The sequence below is a fragment of the Eschrichtius robustus genome, unplaced genomic scaffold, assembly GCF_028021215.1.
Source record: "Eschrichtius robustus isolate mEscRob2 unplaced genomic scaffold, mEscRob2.pri scaffold_538, whole genome shotgun sequence".
NCBI classification, from domain to species: Eukaryota; Metazoa; Chordata; class Mammalia; order Artiodactyla; family Eschrichtiidae; genus Eschrichtius; species Eschrichtius robustus.
In genome coordinates this window covers 222,059-237,953 of record NW_027175425.1, presented here as the reverse complement: position 1 = coordinate 237,953, position 15,895 = coordinate 222,059, and the positions used below count along the sequence as shown (strand labels likewise).

The 15,895-nt window shown below is 55.6% G+C and overlaps 5 non-coding genes across 5 annotated transcripts; all 5 read left to right on the top strand.

The window, feature by feature from the left end:
* Positions 1-2,416: 2,416 nt before the first annotated feature.
* LOC137757933 (small nucleolar RNA SNORD116) lies at positions 2,417-2,509 on the top strand. Its single transcript, XR_011072610.1, has one exon. It is a non-coding gene; the product is annotated as a small nucleolar RNA SNORD116 (small nucleolar RNA).
* A 2,632-nt stretch (positions 2,510-5,141) lies between these two features.
* LOC137757852 (small nucleolar RNA SNORD116) lies at positions 5,142-5,234 on the top strand. The gene has a single exon (XR_011072535.1). It is a non-coding gene; the product is annotated as a small nucleolar RNA SNORD116 (small nucleolar RNA).
* Positions 5,235-7,918: 2,684 nt separating this feature from the next.
* Positions 7,919-8,011, top strand: LOC137757904 (small nucleolar RNA SNORD116). The gene has a single exon (XR_011072583.1). It is a non-coding gene; the product is annotated as a small nucleolar RNA SNORD116 (small nucleolar RNA).
* A 2,632-nt stretch (positions 8,012-10,643) lies between these two features.
* On the top strand, positions 10,644-10,736 carry LOC137757884 (small nucleolar RNA SNORD116). The gene has a single exon (XR_011072565.1). It is a non-coding gene; the product is annotated as a small nucleolar RNA SNORD116 (small nucleolar RNA).
* A 2,684-nt stretch (positions 10,737-13,420) lies between these two features.
* On the top strand, positions 13,421-13,513 carry LOC137757903 (small nucleolar RNA SNORD116). Its single transcript, XR_011072582.1, has one exon. It is a non-coding gene; the product is annotated as a small nucleolar RNA SNORD116 (small nucleolar RNA).
* The last annotated feature ends 2,382 nt before the right edge of the window (positions 13,514-15,895 follow it).

Genomic DNA, 15,895 nt, shown 5'->3' with positions numbered 1-15,895 from the left:
GGTGTGTTTTGGCCAGGATCACGCTTCGTGCATGCCATTTCTTGTGTTGATTTTGGAAGCCAAAATGAGCAAGCGTCCCTGGTTGGTTGCTGGAGCCTGAGGCCAGGCCTGTGGCCCTCCCTGTCCTTTCTTTTTGCACAGTGAGGTTTTTGAGTCCCTAGTGAGGCTGGAGAAGTGGGCGGGGTTGGGCTCGGGTTGGGCGTCGGCGGAAGGGGCTGATGGATTAGGCCACACTGCTGCCCATGGCTGCTCCTCTACTTTAACACCCAGCACAGTGTTGGTGCCAAGTGGGGCATCGTGGAGTGGGGTGAGGATCGAGTGCTGCATTTAAACCTGCGTGGTCGCTGATGGCCTGGACAGGAAGGTGGGGGATGATGAGGACATGTCCTTTGTGAGGTCGTGGAATAGGCTGTCATAATTGGGTTGCAGGTGCTGGCCTCGGCTTCCCAAGGATGCGTCATGTTCGTGATGGGCTGGCATCAGCTGCCTATGGAGGGGGTGGCTTTGGCAGTTCAAGTGCATGAGGTGAGGTAGGTAACCTGTGTAGAGTTGTGATCCCATTGCCGGAGGAATGACACCCAAAGGGTGTCTTGCGGGACGTAGAGAAGATTGACATTGTGAGGCGTCTGTCCCGTCCTCCTTGGAGGTAGTTGAGTTATGGAACATCCCTATTGGCCGCTTTCTTCCCTTGTTTGGGAATGTGCAAAGCGAAAGTGTCTCTCCCGGGGGTGCATGACACCGCCAGCCAGTTTTGCATGCAGGCCTTTCGAACAGCCTGAGGTTGATCTGCAGCAGTCCGTGGGCGGGGCAGAGATGGGGGCACTGTTGCGAAGCCAGGTGTGCTGTCGTGGACAACCACTGTGCCCTTTCAAGCTTCCAGGTCCCCTCGTGTGGCAGAGGTCTTCCGTTGAAAGTCTGTCTGTGGTCCTCAGGAACAGTGCATTTGATCGCTGTGAGTTCCTCGGTAGTGTCGCTGTAGCAGTGGAGAATTGCCAGGATGCATGGGGTGGTGTGGGCCTCATCAAAGCAGACAGGCTTGCGGTCTGTCTTCCCTGGTGTTCAGTGTCCCCATGTCGCATAATGTCTGTGGCTTCCAATAGGGTCGAGTCGCCCTGCATGCAGGAGGAGGGCACTTAGGAAGAGCCTGTGTATCGTTTGAGCGTTTTCTCAGTGGTCAGGGCCACCAACCCTGCCAGTTGGAAACTTGCCGATACGTGGGCGGGGAGGTGGCCTAATTTCTGCTCTGGTGTTCCAACCTGTGTCATGGTTGCTGAAGCCCAACACTTCCCATTGTGGACATTCCCACGGGGTCATGGAAAGTGATTTGTTCTAGTTGGTGTGAAGACGCACTTGGTCCGCTGTTCCTTAGCCCCTTGAGAAGTGCCGGGCTGCATCTTGCCTGTAGGCAACTGCAGGTCGCAGTCAGCCCGCCCATGGGAGGTTCCCTTGCTTCCGGGAGTGCTGGGAGTGACCCCAAGGGCACATCAGATGTGCTGGTAGGTGGCAGGGTCTCCAGGTCCACATAGATGTGACAGACACGGCCGGGAGGCAGGTCTCGTCCAGTCTTTGTGCTTTGCTCACAAGGCGTGGCTGTGAGAGTGCGGGAGTCTGTGGGCTATTTCAACAGTCCCTGGGGGTCAAAGTTCGCATGTGGCCTCTTGAAGCTGACAGGGTCTTTCTCCTTTCAGTTGGGGGTCCATCCAGGATGGTGTGTATAAACTATGGCGTTTACTGTTGGAGGCGCCTGCAGAGGGCCACAGGGACACCCAGAGACCAAGACGCGTATTCAGCGGCACACACCGGAACCCATGAGTGCATCTTCGTGCGCAGTCACAGTCACACACGCCCACACGCGTGAGTACACACATACAGCGTCTCACACACCGGCCAACATACATGCCTAACTTCCTCCAGTCGTGCTGTGAGACACGCAATCCGTTTTCGGTAAGGAATAGTGGTACTTGGGAAGCAGGTTCCGGGCTCACACGCAGGTAAGTTTTCACAAGAATCGTTCTCTGAGGACTGTGGTGCAATTCAGAAGCCGCATGATTTCTGTCCACTTCTCAGGTGCAGTTGCAGGGTAAGGCTGGCCGTCGGCAAAAACAAGAAGACCTTCGTGTTGTCTGATGACTGGATGTGCTAAGGGGAACTGGAAAAAGTGGAGCAGGCGCACGTTGCTGAGCGTGGCTGGGGATAACTCAGGACAGTAGCATTCACGCATACTAAGATGTGCCATTGGATATTAGGTTTTGCTCAGATGGGTCCAATGGCTGCAAGAGTGGATTGATTGTTGGTCTTGCTGAGTGGCCTGAGGACTGTGGATTCCCCAGGCTGTTGGAGTACTTCTGGCTCATGGCTCCTCTGCAGAGCCCCACGGCCTACCCGTTTGTGTTCTGCAGCGTCCCAGCATGTGCTTGGATCGATGATGACACCCTTGTATGCATTCCTTGAAAAATCTGAACAAAATGAGTGAGAAAGCTCTACGGTCTCCTCATCGCAACTGAGGTCCAGCACGTTTCTCTCGGGGGTAGGGGAGAGTTAGGAGTGAGGGCCAACATCCCCTGCTGACATGCATGCCAACACCACTAAGGGCTCTAGCATTGGAGGGGCTCCTGTCTGAGGGTCGACCGTGTCTGCCCATAAGCTGGGTCATCTATGAATCCGCGGTCCCTGCTAAAAGGCCGTGAGGGAATGCAAGGGGGCAGGCTCTCCTGCTAGTCTTCAGAGTCGGAGTGTGTGCTGGTGTGGGCCCAGTGAGCTTTCACTTGGAGAAGTGTGTTTTGACCAGGATCACGCTTTGTGCATGCCGCTTCGGTGGTTGATTTTGGAAGCCAAAATGAGCAAGGTTCCCTGGTTGGAGCCTGGAGCCTCAGGCCAGGCCTGTGGCCCTCTCTGTTGTTGTGTTTGGTGCGGTGAGGTTCTTGAGTGCCCGGTGGGGCTGGAGCAGTGGGCGGGCGTGGGATGGAGTTTGGTGATGGCGGAAGGGGGCTGATGGATTAGGCCTCGCTGCTGCCCCTGAAGCTGCCAGCACACTGTTGGCGCTAAGTGGATCATCGTGGAGTGGGGTGAGGATCGAGTGCTGCATTTAAGCCTGCGTAGTGGCTGCTGCCCTGGAGAGAAAGGTAAGGTATCATGAGGACAGGTCCTGTTTGATGTCGTGGGATGGGCTGTCATCATTGGGTTGCAGGCGCTGGCCTCGGCTTCCCAAGGATGTGTCTTGTTCGTGATGGCCTGGCATCAGCTGCCTATGGTGGGGATGGCTTTGGCAGTTCATGAGGATGCAGTGAGGTAGGTTACCTGTGAAGATTTGCAATCCCGTTTCCAGAGGAGTGACTCCCCACGGGTGTCTTGCGGGACATAGAGAAGACGGACATGCTGAGGCATCTGTGCCGGCCTTCTTGGGGGTAGGTGAGTTATGCAAACAAGCCCTTTGGTCGCTCTTTTCCCACATTTGGGAATGTGCAACGCAATAGTGTTTCTGCCGGAGGGCATGATGCGGCCGGCCCGTGTGGCATGCAGGCCTTTCGAATAGCCAGAGCTTTATCCAGAGCAGTCCGTTGGCGGGGCAGAGAAGGGGGCACTGTTGCCATCCCTGGTGCGCTGCCAAGGCCAGCCACTCTTCCCTTTCAGGCTTCCAAGTGCCCTCACATGGCAGAGGTCTTCCGTTGCAAGTCTGTCTGTGGTCCTCGGGGACCACGCCTTTGATCACTCTGAGTTCCTCAGTGGTGTCACTGTGGCAGTGAAGAATTTCCAGGATGCATCAGGTGGGATCAGCATCTTCAAAGCAGACAGGCTTGCGGTCTGTCTTCCCTGGTGTTCCTTGTTCCCGTGTTCGGAAGATGTCTGTGTCTTCCAGTAGGGACGCGTCGCCCTGCTGGCTGGAGTAGGGCACGTTGGACGAGGCTGTTGAGCGTTTGAGCGGTTCCTTAGGGGTCAGGGCCGCGAACCTTGCAGGATGGGAGCTGCCTGAGACATGGCCGGGAAGGTGGCCTAGTTTCCGCTGTGGGGTTCCAACATGGGTCATGGCTGCTGAAGCCCTCTGCTTCCTGTGGTGGGCATTCCCACGGGTCAAAGGAAAGTGATTAGGCCTAGTTGGCAAGAAGTTGCACTTTGTTCGATGTTCTTTAGCCCCTTGAGTGGTTTCAGGCTGCATCTTGCCAGTAGAATGCTGTAGGTCGGTGTCGGCTCACCCATGGGAGTTCCCTTGCTTCCGAAAGTGCTGGGAGTGACCCCAAGTGCACATCAGATGTGCTGGTAGCTGGCAGGTTCTCGAGTTGCACGTAGATGTCACACCCATGGCCGGGAGGCAGGTCTCGTCCAGTCTTTGTGCTCTGGTCAGAAGGCGTGGCTGTGGGAGAGAGGGAGCCCGTGGAGCATTTCTACAGCCCCTGGGGGTTAAAGTTTGCATGCGGCCTCTGGAAGCTGACAGGGGGCTTTCTCCTTTCAGTTGTGGGCCTAGACATTGTGTTGTGTATACACTATGGCGTTTGCTGTTGGACGCCTCTTCACAGGGCAACAGGGACACACAGAGACCAAGACGCGTAGTCAGCGGTACACAGAGAAACCCACAAGAGCGACTGCGTGCGCAGTCACAGTCACACGCGTGAACACAGAAATACAGCCTCTCACACGCCGGCCAATTTATGTGCCTAACTTCCTGCAGTCATACTATCAGACATGCAGTCAGTTCTCGGTAAGGGATAGAGGTCCTTGGGAAGCAGTTTCAGAGCTCAAGCCCAGGTAAATGTTTGTATGGATCATGTCCTCTGAGGAAACAAGTCCACTTCCCAGGTGCAGTTGCTGGGCAAGCCTCGCCGTTGGCAAATACAAGAAGATCTTCGTGTGCTCTGACGACTGGAGGTGCTAAGAAGAACTGGAAAAAGTGAGGCGGGGCCATGTTCCCGAGCATGGTCGCGGATAACTCAGGACGGTAGGTATTCAACCACCGCAAGATGTGCCATTAGATATTAGGTTTTCCTCAGATGGGCCCAATGGCTGCACGAGTGGCTTGATTGTTCGTCTTGTTGAGTGGCCTGAGGCCTGTGGATTCTCCAGGCTTTTGGGGCACCCCAGGCTCATGGCTCCCCTGCAGAGCCCCGCACACTGCCCGGTTGTGTTCTGCACCATCCCAGCATGTGCTTGGATCGATGATGACACCCTTGTATGCATTCCTTGGAAACTCTGAACAAAATGGGTGAGAACACTCTATCGTCTCCTTATCGAAACTGAGGTTCAGCACGTTTCCTCTCTCGGGTGTAGGGGACTGTTAGGAGTGAAGTCCAGTGTCCCCTGCCGACATGCACGCAAACACCACCAAGGACTCCAGTAGTGGAGGGGCTCCTGTCTGAGTGTCGACCGTGTGTGCGCATAAGCTGGCTTATCTGTGTATCCCGGGTCCCTGCTGAAAGGCAGTTGAAGGAATGCAAGGGGGCAGGCTCTCTTGCTGGTCTTAAGAGTCGGGGTGTGTGCCGGTCTAGGCCCAGTGTGCTTGCAGTTGGATAGGTGTGTTTTGGCCAGGATCACGCTTCGTGCATGCCATTTCTTGTGTTGATTTTGGAAGCCAAAATGAGCAAGCGTCCCTGGTTGGTTGCTGGAGCCTGAGGCCAGGCCTGTGGCCCTCCCTGTCCTTTCTTTTTGCACAGTGAGGTTTTTGAGTCCCTAGTGAGGCTGGAGAAGTGGGCGGGGTTGGGCTCGGGTTGGGCGTCGGCGGAAGGGGCTGATGGATTAGGCCACACTGCTGCCCATGGCTGCTCCTCTACTTTAACACCCAGCACAGTGTTGGTGCCAAGTGGGGCATCGTGGAGTGGGGTGAGGATCGAGTGCTGCATTTAAACCTGCGTGGTCGCTGATGGCCTGGACAGGAAGGTGAGGGATGATGAGGACATGTCCTTTGTGAGGTCGTGGAATAGGCTGTCATAATTGGGTTGCAGGTGCTGGCCTCGGCTTCCCAAGGATGCGTCATGTTCGTGATGGGCTGGCATCAGCTGCCTATGGAGGGGGTGGCTTTGGCAGTTCAAGTGCATGAGGTGAGGTAGGTAACCTGTGTAGAGTTGTGATCCCATTGCCGGAGGAATGACACCCAAAGGGTGTCTTGCGGGACGTAGAGAAGATTGACATTGTGAGGCGTCTGTCCCGTCCTCCTTGGAGGTAGTTGAGTTATGGAACATCCCTATTGGCTGCTTTCTTCCCTTGTTTGGGAATGTGCAAAGCGAAAGTGTCTCTCCCGGGGGGGCATGACACCGCCAGCCAGTTTTGCATGCAGGCCTTTCGAACAGCCTGAGGTTGATCTGCAGCAGTCCGTGGGCGGGGCAGAGATGGGGGCACTGTTGCGAAGCCAGGTGTGCTGTCGTGGACAACCACTGTGCCCTTTCAAGCTTCCAGGTCCCCTCGTGTGGCAGAGGTCTTCCGTTGAAAGTCTGTCTGTGGTCCTCAGGAACAGTGCATTTGATCGCTGTGAGTTCCTCGGTAGTGTCGCTGTAGCAGTGGAGAATTGCCAGGATGCATGGGGTGGTGTGGGCCTCATCAAAGCAGACAGGCTAGCGGTCTGTCTTCCCTGGTGTTCAGTGTCCCCGTGTCGCATAATGTCTGTGGCTTCCAATAGGGTCGAGTCGCCCTGCATGCAGGAGGAGGGCACTTAGGAAGAGGCTGTGTATCGTTTGAGCGTTTTCTCAGTGGTCAGGGCCACCAACCCTGCCAGTTGGAAACTTGCCGATACGTGGGCGGGGAGGTGGCCTAATTTCTGCTCTGGTGTTCCAACCTGTGTCATGGTTGCTGAAGCCCAACACTTCCCATTGTGGACATTCCCACGGGGTCATGGAAAGTGATTTGTTCTAGTTGGTGTGAAGACGCACTTGGTCCGCTGTTCCTTAGCCCCTTGAGAAGTGCCGGGCTGCATCTTGCCTGTAGGCAACTGCAGGTCGCAGTCAGCCCGCCCATGGGAGGTTCCCTTGCTTCCGGGAGTGCTGCGAGTGACCCCAAGGGCACATCAGATGTGCTGGTAGGTGGCAGGGTCTCCAGGTCCACATAGATGTGACAGCCACGGCCGGGAGGCAGGTCTCGTCCAGTCTTTGTGCTTTGCTCACAAGGCGTGGCTGTGAGAGTGCGGGAGTCAGTGGGCTATTTCAACAGTCCCTGGGGGTCAAAGTTCGCATGTGGCCTCTTGAAGCTGACAGGGGTCTTTCTCCTTTCAGTTGGGGGTCCATCCAGGATGGTGTGTATAAACTATGGCGTTTAGTGTTGGAGGCGCCTGCAGAGGGCCACCGGGACACCCAGAGACCAAGAGGCGTATTCAGCGGCACACACCGGAACCCACGAGTGCATCTTCGTGCGTAGTCACAGTCACACACGCCCACACGCGTGAGTACACACATACAGCGTCTCACACACCGGCCAACATACATGCCTAACTTCCTCCAGTCGTGCTGTGAGACACGCAATCCATTTTCGGTAAGGAATAGTGGTACTTGGGAAGCAGGTTCCGGGCTCACACGCAGGTAAGTTTTCACAAGAATCGTTCTCTGAGGACTGTGGTGCAATTCAGAAGCCGCATGATTTCTGTCCACTTCTCAGGTGCAGTTGCAGGGTAAGGCTGGCCGTCGGCAAAAACAAGAAGACCTTCGTGTTGTCTGATGACTGGATGTGCTAAGGGGAACTGGAAAAAGTGGAGCAGGCGCACGTTGCTGAGCGTGGCTGGGGATAACTCAGGACAGTAGCATTCACGCATACCAAGATGTGCCATTGGATATTAGGTTTTCCTCAGATGGGTCCAATGGCTGCAAGAGTGGATTGATTGTTGGTCTTGCTGAGTGGCCTGAGGACTGTGGATTCCCCAGGCTGTTGGAGTACTTCTGGCTCATGGCTCCTCTGCAGAGCCCCACGGCCTGCCCGTTTGTGTTCTGCAGCATCCCAGCATGTGCTTGGATCGATGATGACACCCTTGTATGCATTCCTTGGAAAATCTGAACAAAATGAGTGAGAAAGCTCTACGGTCTCCTCATCGCAACTGAGGTCCAGCACGTTTCTCTCGGGGGTAGGGGACAGTTAGGAGTGAGGGCCAACATCCCCTGCTGACATGCATGCCAACACCACTAAGGGCTCTAGCATTGGAGGGGCTCCTGTCTGAGGGTCGACCGTGTCTGCCCATAAGCTGGGTCATCTATGAATCCGCGGTCCCTGCTAAAAGGCCGTGAGGGAATGCAAGGGGGCAGGCTCTCCTGCTAGTCTTCAGAGTCGGAGTGTGTGCTGGTGTGGGCCCAGTGAGCTTTCACTTGGAGAAGTGTGTTTTGACCAGGATCACGCTTTGTGCATGCCGCTTCGGTGGTTGATTTTGGAAGCCAAAATGAGCAAGGTTCCCTGGTTGGAGCCTGGAGCCTCAGGCCAGGCCTGTGGCCCTCTCTGTTGTTGTGTTTGGTGCGGTGAGGTTCTTGAGTGCCCGGTGGGGCTGGAGCAGTGGGCGGGGGTGGGATGGAGTTTGGTGATGGCGGAAGGGGGCTGATGGATTAGGCCTCGCTGCTGCCCCTGAAGCTGCCAGCACACTGTTGGCGCTAAGTGGATCATCGTGGAGTGGGGTGAGGATCGAGTGCTGCATTTAAGCCTGCGTAGTGGCTGCTGCCCTGGAGAGAAAGGTAAGGTATCATGAGGACAGGTCCTGTGTGATGTCGTGGGATGGGCTGTCATCATTGGGTTGCAGGCGCTGGCCTCGGCTTCCCAAGGATGTGTCTTGTTCGTGATGGTCTGGCATCAGCTGCCTATGGTGGGGATGGCTTTGGCAGTTCATGAGGATGCAGTGAGGTAGGTTACCTGTGAAGAGTTGCAATCCCGTTTCCAGAGGATTGACTCCCCACGGGTGTCTTGCGGGACATAGAGAAGACGGACATGCTGAGGCATCTGTGCCGGCCTTCTTGGGGGTAGGTGAGTTATGCAAACAAGCCCTTTGGTCGCTCTTTTCCCACTTTTGGGAATGTGCAACGCGATAGTGTTTCTGCCGGAGGGCATGATGCGGCCGGCCCGTGTGGCATGCAGGCCTTTCGAATAGCCAGAACTTTATCCAGAGCAGTCCGTTGGCGGGGCAGAGAAGGGGGCACTGTTGCCATCCCTGGTGCGCTGCCAAGGCCAGCCACTCTTCCCTTTCAGGCTTCCAAGTCCCCTCACATGGCAGAGGTCTTCCGTTGCAAGTCTGTCTGTGGTCCTCGGGGACCACGCCTTTGATCACTCTGAGTTCCTCAGTGGTGTCACTGTGGCAGTGGAGAATTTCCAGGATGCATCAGGTGGGATCAGCATCTTCAAAGCAGACAGGCTTGCGGTCTGTCTTCCCTGGTGTTCCTTGTTCCCGTGTTCGGAAGATGTCTGTGTCTTCCAGTAGGGACGTGTCGCCCTGCTGGCTGGAGTAGGGCACGTTGGACGAGGCTGTTGAGCGTTTGAGCGGTTCCTTAGCGGTCAGGGCCGCGAACCTTGCAGGATGGGAGCTGCCTGAGACATGGCCGGGAAGGTGGCCTAGTTTCCGCTGTGGGGTTCCAACATGGGTCATGGCTGCTGAAGCCCTCTGCTTCCTGTGGTGGGCATTCCCACGGGTCAAAGGAAAGTGATTAGGCCTAGTTGGCAAGAAGTTGCACTTTGTTCGATGTTCTTTAGCCCCTTGAGTGGTTTCAGGCTGCATCTTGCCAGTAGAATGCTGTAGGTCGGTGTCGGCTCACCCATGGGAGTTCCCTTGCTTCCGAAAGTGCTGGGAGTGACCGCAAGTGCACATCAGATGTGCTGGTAGCTGGCAGGTTCTCGAGTTGCACGTAGATGTCACACCCACGGCCGGGAGGCAGGTCTCGTCCAGTCTTTGTGCTCTGGTCAGAAGGCGTGGCTGTGGGAGAGAGGGAGCCCGTGGAGCATTTCTACAGCCCCTGGGGGTTAAAGTTTGCATGCGGCCTCTGGAAGCTGACAGGGGGCTTTCTCCTTTCAGTTGTGGGCCTAGACATTGTGTTGTGTATACACTATGGCGTTTGCTGTTGGACGCCTCTTCACAGGGCAACAGGGACACACAGAGACCAAGACGCGTAGTCAGCGGTACACAGAGAAACCCACAAGAGCGACTGCGTGCGCAGTCACAGTCACACGCGTGAACACAGAAATACAGCCTCTCACACGCCGGCCAATTTATGTGCCTAACTTCCTGCAGTCATACTATCAGACATGCAGTCAGTTCTCGGTAAGGGATAGAGGTCCTTGGGAAGCAGTTTCAGAGCTCAAGCCCAGGTAAATGTTTGTATGGATCATGTCCTCTGAGGAAACAAGTCCACTTCCCAGGTGCAGTTGCTGGGCAAGCCTCGCCGTTGGCAAATACAAGAAGATCTTCGTGTGCTCTGACGACTGGAGGTGCTAAGAAGAACTGGAAAAAGTGAGGCGGGGCCATGTTCCCGAGCATGGTCGCAGATAACTCAGGACGGTAGGTATTCAACCACCGCAAGATGTGCCATTAGATATTAGGTTTTCCTCAGATGGGCCCAATGGCTGCAAGAGTGGCTTGATTGTTCGTCTTGTTGAGTGGCCTGAGGGCTGTGGATTCTCCAGGCTTTTGGGGCACCCCAGGCTCATGGCTCCCCTGCAGAGCCCCGCACACTGCCCGGTTGTGTTCTGCACCATCCCAGCATGTGCTTGGATCGAGGATGACACCCTTGTATGCATTCCTTGGAAACTCTGAACAAAATGGGTGAGAACACTCTATCGTCTCCTTATCGAAACTGAGGTTCAGCACGTTTCCTCTCTCGGGTATAGGGGACTGTTAGGAGTGAAGTCCAGTGTCCCCTGCCGACATGCACGCAAACACCACCAAGGACTCCAGTAGTGGAGGGGCTCCTGTCTGAGTGTCGACCGTGTCTGCGCATAAGCTGGCTTATCTGTGTATCCCGGGTCCCTGCTGAAAGGCGGTTGAAGGAATGCAAGGGGGCAGGCTCTCTTGCTGGTCTTAAGAGTCGGGGTGTGTGCCGGTCTAGGCCCAGTGTGCTTGCAGTTGGATAGGTGTGTTTTGGCCAGGATCACGCTTCGTGCATGCCATTTCTTGTGTTGATTTTGGAAGCCAAAATGAGCAAGCGTCCCTGGTTGGTTGCTGGAGCCTGAGGCCAGGCCTGTGGCCCTCCCTGTCCTTTCTATTTGCACAGTGAGGTTTTTGAGTCCCTAGTGAGGCTGGAGAAGTGGGCGGGGTTGGGCTCGGGTTGGGCGTCGGCGGAAGGGGCTGATGGATTAGGCCACACTGCTGCCCATGGCTGCTCCTCTACTTTAACACCCAGCACAGTGTTGGTGCCAAGTGGGGCATCGTGGAGTGGGGTGAGGATGGAGTGCTGCATTTAAACCTGCGTGGTGGCTGATGGCCTGGACAGGAAGGTGAGGGATGATGAGGACATGTCCTTTGTGAGGTCGTGGAATAGGCTGTCATAATTGGGTTGCAGGTGCTGGCCTCGGCTTCCCAAGGATGCGTCATGTTCGTGATGGGCTGGCATCAGCTGCCTATGGAGGGGGTGGCTTTGGCAGTTCAAGTGCATGAGGTGAGGTAGGTAACCTGCGTAGAGTTGTGATCCCATTGCCGGAGGAATGACACCCAAAGGGTGTCTTGCGGGACGTAGAGAAAATTGACATTGTGAGGCGTCTGTCCCGTCCTCCTTGGAGGTAGTTGAGTTATGGAACATCCCTATTGGCTGCTTTCTTCCCTTGTTTGGGAATGTGCAAAGCGAAAGTGTCTCTCCCGGGGGGGCATGACACCGCCAGCCAGTTTTGCATGCAGGCCTTTCGAACAGCCTGAGGTTGATCTGCAGCAGTCCGTGGGCGGGGCAGAGATGGGGGCACTGTTGCGAAGCCAGGTGTGCTGTCGTGGACAACCACTGTGCCCTTTCAAGCTTCCAGGTCCCCTCGTGTGGCAGAGGTCTTCTGTTGAAAGTCTGTCTGTGGTCCTCAGGAACAGTGCATTTGATCGCTGTGAGTTCCTCGGTAGTGTCGCTGTAGCAGTGGAGAATTGCCAGGATGCATGGGGTGGTGTGGGCCTCATTAAAGCAGACAGGCTTGCGGTCTGTCTTCCCTGGTGTTCAGTGTCCCCATGTCGCATAATGTTTGTGGCTTCCAATAGGGTCGAGTCGCCCTGCATGCAGGAGGAGGGCACTTAGGAAGAGGCTGTGTATCATTTGAGCGTTTTCTCAGTGGTCAGGGCCACCAACTCTGCCAGTTGGAAACTTGCCGATACGTGGGCGGGGAGGTGGCCTAATTTCTGCTCTGGTGTTCCAACCTGTGTCATGGTTGCTGAAGCCCAACACTTCCCATTGTGGACATTCCCACGGGGTCATGGAAAGTGATTTGTTCTAGTTGGTGTGAAGACGCACTTGGTCCGCTGTTCCTTAGCCCCTTGAGAAGTGCCGGGCTGCATCTTGCCTGTAGGCAACTGCAGGTCGCAGTCAGCCCGCCCATGGGAGGTTCCCTTGCTTCCGGGAGTGCTGGGAGTGACCCCAAGGGCACATCAGATGTGCTGGTAGGTGGCAGGGTCTCCAGGTCCACATAGATGTGACAGACACGGCCGGGAGGCAGGTCTCGTCCAGTCTTTGTGCTTTGCTCACAAGGCGTGGCTGTGAGAGTGCGGGAGTCTGTGGGCTATTTCAACAGTCCCTGGGGGTCAAAGTTCGCATGTGGCCTCTTGAAGCTGACAGGGGTCTTTCTCCTTTCAGTTGGGGGTCCATCCAGGATGGTGTGTATAAACTATGGCGTTTACTGTTGGAGGCGCCTGCAGAGGGCCACAGGGACACCCAGAGACCAAGACGCGTATTCAGCGGCACACACCGGAACCCACGAGTGCATCTTCGTGCACAGTCACAGTCACACACGCCCACACGCGTGAGTACACACATACAGCGTCTCACACACCGGCCAAAATACATGCCTAACTTCCTCCAGTCGTGCTGTGAGACACGCAATCCGTTTTCGGTAAGGAATAGTGGTACTTGGGAAGCAGGTTCCGGGCTCACACGCAGGTAAGTTTTCACAAGAATCGTTCTCTGAGGACTGTGGTGCAATTCAGAAGCCGCATGATTTCTGTCCACTTCTCAGGTGCAGTTGCAGGGTAAGGCTGGCCGTCGGCAAAAACAAGAAGACCTTCGTGTTGTCTGATGACTGGATGTGCTAAGGGGAACTGGAAAAAGTGGAGCAGGCGCACGTTGCTGAGCGTGCCTGGGGATAACTCAGGACAGTAGCATTCACGCATACTAAGATGTGCCATTGGATATTAGGTTTTCCTCAGATGGGTCCAATGGCTGCAAGAGTGGATTGATTGTTGGTCTTGCTGAGTGGCCTGAGGACTGTGGATTCCCCAGGCAGTTGGAGTACTTCTGGCTCATGGCTCCTCTGCAGAGCCCCACGGCCTGCCCGTTTGTGTTCTGCAGCGTCCCAGCATGTGCTTGGATCGATGATGACACCCTTGTATGCATTCCTTGGAAAATCTGAACAAAATGAGTGAGAAAGCTCTACGGTCTCCTCATCGCAACTGAGGTCCAGCACGTTTCTCTCGGGGGTAGGGGACAGTTAGGAGTGAGGGCCAACATCCCCTGCTGACATGCATGCCAACACCACTAAGGGCTCTAGCATTGGAGGGGCTCCTGTCTGAGGGTCGACCGTGTCTGCCCATAAGCTGGGTCATCTATGAATCCGCGATCCCTGCTAAAAGGCCGTGAGGGAATGCAAGGGGGCAGGCTCTCCTGCTAGTCTTCAGAGTCGGAGTGTGTGCTGGTGTGGGCCCAGTGAGCTTTCACTTGGAGAAGTGTGTTTTGACCAGGATCACGCTTTGTGCATGCCGCTTCGGTGGTTGATTTTGGAAGCCAAAATGAGCAAGGTTCCCTGGTTGGAGCCTGGAGCCTCAGGCCAGGCCTGTGGCCCTCTCTGTTGTTGTGTTTGGTGCGGTGAGGTTCTTGAGTGCCCGGTGGGGCTGGAGCAGTGGGCGGGGGTGGGATGGAGTTTGGTGATGGCGGAAGGGGGCTGATGGATTAGGCCTCGCTGCTGCCCCTGAAGCTGCCAGCACACTGTTGGCGCTAAGTGGATCATCGTGGAGTGGGGTGAGGATCGAGTGCTGCATTTAAGCCTGTGTAGTGGCTGCTGCCCTGGAGAGAAAGGTAAGGTATGATGAGGACAGGTCCTGTGTGATGTCGTGGGATGGGCTGTCATCATTGGGTTGCAGGCGCTGGCCTCGGCTTCCCAAGGATGTGTCTTGTTCGTGATGGTCTGGCATCAGCTGCCTATGGTGGGGATGTATTTGGCAGTTCATGAAGATGCAGTGAGGTAGGTTACCTGTGAAGAGTTGCAATCCCGTTTCCAGAGGAGTGACTCCCCACGGGTGTCTTGCGGGACATAGAGAAGACGGACATGCTGAGGCATCTGTGCCGGCCTTCTTGGGGGTAGGTGAGTTATGCAAACAAGCCCTTTGGTCGCTCTTTTCCCACTTTTGGGAATGTGCAACGCGATAGTGTTTCTGCCGGAGGGCATGATGCGGCCGGCCCGTGTGGCATGCAGGCCTTTCGAATAGCCAGAGCTTTATCCAGAGCAGTCCGTTGGCGGGGCAGAGAAGGGGGCACTGTTGCCATCCCTGGTGCGCTGCCAAGGCCAGCCACTCTTCACTTTCAGGCTTCCAAGTGCCCTCACATGGCAGAGGTCTTCCGTTGCAAGTCTGTCTGTGGTCCTCGGGGACCACGCCTTTGATCACTCTGAGTTCCTCAGTGGTGTCACTGTGGCAGTGGAGAATTTCCAGGATGCATCAGGTGGGATCAGCATCTTCAAAGCAGACAGGCTTGTGGTCTGTCTTCCCTGGTGTTCCTTGTTCCCGTGTTCGGAAGATGTCTGTGTCTTCCAGTAGGGACGCGTCGCCCTGCTGGCTGGAGTAGGGCACGTTGGACGAGGCTGTTGAGCGTTTGAGCGGTTCCTTAGGGGTCAGGGCCGCGAACCTTGCAGGATGGGAGCTGCCTGAGACATGGCCGGGAAGGTGGCCTAGTTTCCGCTGTGGGGTTCCAACATGGGTCATGGCTGCTGAAGCCCTCTGCTTCCTGTGGTGGGCATTCCCACGGGTCAAAGGAAAGTGATTAGGCCTAGTTGGCAAGAAGTTGCACTTTGTTCGATGTTCTTTAGCCCCTTGAGTGGTTTCAGGCTGCATCTTGCCAGTAGAATGCTGTAGGTCGGTGTCGGCTCACCCATGAGAGTTCCCTTGCTTCCGAAAATGCTGGGAGTGACCCCAAGTGCACATCAGATGTGCTGGTAGCTGGCAGGTTCTCGAGTTGCACGTAGATTTCACACCCACGGCCGGGAGGCAGGTCTCGTCCAGTCTTTGTGCTCTGGTCAGAAGGCGTGGCTGTGGGAGAGAGGGAGCCCGTGGAGCATTTCTACAGCCCCTGGGGGTTAAAGTTTGCATGCGGCCTCTGGAAGCTGACAGGGGGCTTTCTCCTTTCAGTTGTGGGCCTAGACATTGTGTTGTGTATACACTATGGCGTTTGCTGTTGGACGCCTCTTCACAGGGCAACAGGGACACACAGAGACCAAGACGCGTAGTCAGCGGTACACAGAGAAACCCACAAGAGCGACTGCGTGCGCAGTCACAGTCACACGCGTGAACACAGAAATACAGCCTCTCACACGCCGGCCAATTTATGTGCCTAACTACCTGCAGTCATACTATCAGACATGCAGTCAGTTCTCGGTAAGGGATAGAGGTCCTTGGGAAGCAGTTTCAGAGCTCAAGCCCAGGTAAATGTTTGTATGGATCATGTCCTCTGAGGAAACAAGTCCACTTCCCAGGTGCAGTTGCTGGGCAAGCCTCGCCGTTGGCAAATACAAGAAGATCTTCGTGTGCTCTGACGACTGGAGGTGCTAAGAAGAACTGGAAAAAGTGAGGCGG